We start from the raw sequence: 3,852 nt of genomic DNA, 5'->3' as shown, positions 1-3,852 counted from the left end.
TTCGGGTTGAGGTTGGGTTTCCCAGGTTGTAGGTCACTGCTCCTTTAACTGTCGGCCACTGGGAGTGGAACTGTTTTTATTTCACTATCCCAACCAGAATAGCCCCACCATATTCCTAGTAAGCTACAGCCAAACACATACCATCATCGATGACACCGCCTTTAGCGGACCCGGCAACCTATCTTATAATCCCATACTGGCAAAACAAGATGTTATTTCTGTTTTAGGGATCGGAAAAAAAAGATGTTTAGTTTGCCATCATATGTATATACCTTTTTACATTGTATATATTTAATTGTTTGTTTTATTTTTTCTCTAGGAGGTCCGGAAAAAAAAAATTTACTGTCACTTAAATTTAATTTTCTTTATCCAGTACATTAATTATTTTATTGTGAAATTAGTTTTATTGATTTTGATATAGATTCATATTTTATAATAAAAAGAATTAGGATTTAAAAATTATGACTAATATTCAGTTCGGAATATATAAAAAATTGTTTCAATTAAGATGACGTATGCCCACAAATTAATAGGCAGTTAAGGATAAAATAAAAACAATAACAAGGAAATTTGGTATAATCTCAAAACATTTTAGATTTTTTAATGGTTATAAATTAGTGATGTGGATTTATATATTGTTAAATATTTTTTTATTAAAATACAATGTGAAATTTTTTTATTGTATAGTAATTGTAAAAATGTTGATTTTCTATAACTTGATAATGAGCCCGAATCGTATTCGGATGACATAAAGAATTAAGAATTAAATAAATTCCTGAAATAAAAAGTAATACTTTAGTTTAATAAAATTAAATTAGGATTCCACGTTAGTATTGTGCATAGATTCGCCCTTAAGGAACTACTGAAAAAAAAAATTGCACGGTTTCAATCTATGAACAGTCAGGAATTTAGGACTTTTGAAAATTTTGGGTTTTTAGGGCTTTAATTTATGGTTTCATTGGGATCATTGAGCAAAACACGAGTACAAGGAAAAAAATACATTTATTTCTAAAACATTGAGTGTTTAGTCCGAAGTCAAGACTGCTTGGTCTTCCGTGTATTCCCTGTACCACCGTGCGACTCATCCCAACATGTGTATTCTCTCATGTTTCCACAACAGCCAGAGTGCCAAGTCCGACAAAAACTCCATTGAGCAAGGGTTAAATAATAAAAATACAAGTATATATATATTAACGTACAATTCGACATTAATCTCTGCAGGTTACATATAGTATAAATAATCGCATGCATTTATCCGTTAATCTATTTAATGTAAAGCTCAATTATACCTCCCGGCAAAATTTTCATTTTCTCCATCACAGCCACCGTAGCAATATGGCCGTCCAGCGCCCTGTCCGTTCGCCTTATCGCTCTTCCGCTAACCGACGGAAAGTTTTTTTACAGCATCCTAAAAAAAAATGCGAAAAATTTAGGTAACAGTAAAAAATCACACATAATCCGGGGTAAGACTCATATCAGTTTTTCATTCACATTACACGATTACAATATAGCTTTTTATTACATTCATAAAATGCCAATACATTAAATATTATTTAAAACATGTTCTTAAATATTCTGAACACACTAACACAATTTCAAAGCTTATAATAATAATTATAATAATAATTAAGCTACAATGAAATTAAAGTTTGATGCAGTTCTAAAAGTTTTTTTTTCTTCCATGAAGTGCCGACGGTTTTCCCATCTGAAATGTGGGTAAACAATGGTACCCCATATAGTAGTGCCGGTGTCAGGATACTTTTTTAGATCTACAGCTTCAATTCCAGTGAGGTGGTTGAGGTGATATGACTATCGTCTTACTGTTTTCGCCTTCTGATACAGATGGGGAGAAAGCTTAAGGTGACGTCAAGCTTTACGCCCAACTATACGATAGAGTTGGAAGGTTAGCTCACCGTGTCATTTACATGATTTAACTGATAATTGATTATTGACAACTAAAATTAACAATTGACAATTGACTTTAAGCTCTAGTGAAAATCAATTCATAGCAGTTTTCCCCACTTCGGGAGACCTAAATCGACTCATTGAAATCGATCCCTCAGATCGACTGAAATATCGTCAAAAATTGTGCAATTATTTGATCAGGGTGAATTCTAAAAGTAACCACAGGCAAAATCTCTCCGTTAGTCCGTTGGGACATCCGAAAAGAACTTAAACAACTTGAAAAGAATACATCATTTTTGAAAATCAACCGTAAAATCGTTCATAACATTGTTAAAGGTTGGAAAACAAAAATTCAATTTATTCGAACTTGCTTGATTTACATAATTTAAGATTTCCTAAAAAATCCGAAATCGCTCAGTAGAATTCATCAAAATTAACTTAAATACTACTTTCTTTGGTAAACAAAATCTAATCATCAAGACATGCAACCGGAAAAAAATGAAATTTCTGATCTCATAAACAACAACCTCAATAGAATCAAATAAGCAAAATTTTTAGTTTAACTGTCAGATGTGGCAGTACAGGTAATAACCTTCCTACAACAAAGTAATAGGCACTCTTATATAAACCACAACAATTAGGAATAAAAATGTTTTTATACGACAGGACCTTTTCACAGGATATCATTTACATATAAATAAACCCCGCAAAGCAAGCACTTACAATAAGACCAAGAAACGGTTACAATTGAATTAACATTTCTCCTTTAAAACTTAGTACCATCTGAGACTTTCACAACACAACCTTAATAAAAGGACAGTCTCAAAGGTCCGTTTTTTTTTTGTTTTTTTTTATAATAATGTACTTAAAAGATTAATATAGCTTTCTTCAGAAAAGTAACAGAAAACAATATTGAAATTACTGATCTTGTTGTTAGTGTAATTTTTAACAGTTCATTGAATTAAATGGAAACATTCAATAGAACATTCATACCCTGATGCTTATTTCAAGCTGACTCTCGACCAAACAGTAATAGCATGGAGAAACGATATAATCAATAATAAATTCTCTTATAACCTTGAGTTTTTACTTTCTAAAAACTTAACAGTAAGGAAGTACTATTTCTTGTACAACGGTTATACAAGGAGGTTATTTTTTCATGACGACGTTCAACCGCCAGATTTTTACCCAATTAACACTACCCACATCTTAAAGGCTGGATGGGTCTCGGGTGTATCCCGACTGGATCGACTTATTCCTACAGTAACAGAATAAATAATTATCTTAAAGTCAAAGTCAAATAAATTGTACTACAATTAATTATTAACTACAACATATATGCGTTAAGGTACTATTTCTTAAACATATAGTAGGCTATATAATTTCCTACAGTAGAATTAAACTAATATTGAGGGGATTATCAATTACTGATAAAATAAATAAAATTTTAATTTAATTATACCCAAATACACATTTTGTAAAGACCACCCTCAGGTTATAAATGTTCCAATAACAACGACATATACAGCCCATTTCTTTTATTTAAAATTAAAGGCTATTTAAACTAAAGGTAATTGGAATGAAAAGATGATAGAAAACTATCAAAGAAACGATCTTAATCTAAAAAATACAATAAATGACTTGTTACATTATTTTTTTACAAATGATAATGGTGAGAAAAAAAATTGATATATAAAAATTAAAATCTGTACCTCAACAACCCATGAAGGGTCAGGGGTTAATTGATATTTAAAATATGGAAATAGACAATTTAAAATTTTAATTACTGCGTATAAATCGTGAAAAACAAAAAAATTGAATTTTCATTCGTATAGTCTTTTTTTAATCAGGTTTAACTATTGTTTTATTAGTTACATACGTTTATATGAACTAACATTGTTAAACTCTCTCTCTCTCTCTCTCTCTCTCTCTCTCTCTCTCTCTCTC

At 30.8% G+C, this 3,852-nt stretch overlaps 1 long non-coding RNA gene across 2 annotated transcripts in view; it reads right to left on the bottom strand.

Annotated features, from left to right (window-relative positions):
* Window positions 1–983: 983 nt before the first annotated feature.
* LOC136796649 (uncharacterized) overlaps window positions 984–3,852 on the bottom strand; it is a 43,086-nt gene continuing 40,217 nt past the window's right edge. For both annotated transcript variants that reach the window (XR_010844408.1, XR_010844407.1), the window contains exon 2: window positions 984–1,408. This is a non-coding gene — a long non-coding RNA (uncharacterized lncRNA). The remainder of the gene's footprint in view (window positions 1,409–3,852) is intronic.

This window comes from Halyomorpha halys, unplaced genomic scaffold (assembly GCF_000696795.3).
Source record: "Halyomorpha halys isolate HHAL.00 unplaced genomic scaffold, Hhal_1.1 Scaffold1115.1, whole genome shotgun sequence".
NCBI lineage: Eukaryota > Metazoa > Arthropoda > Insecta > Hemiptera > Pentatomidae > Halyomorpha > Halyomorpha halys.
Note: the sequence above shows the minus strand (reverse complement) of the source record. Positions and strands in the feature narration are given on the sequence as shown.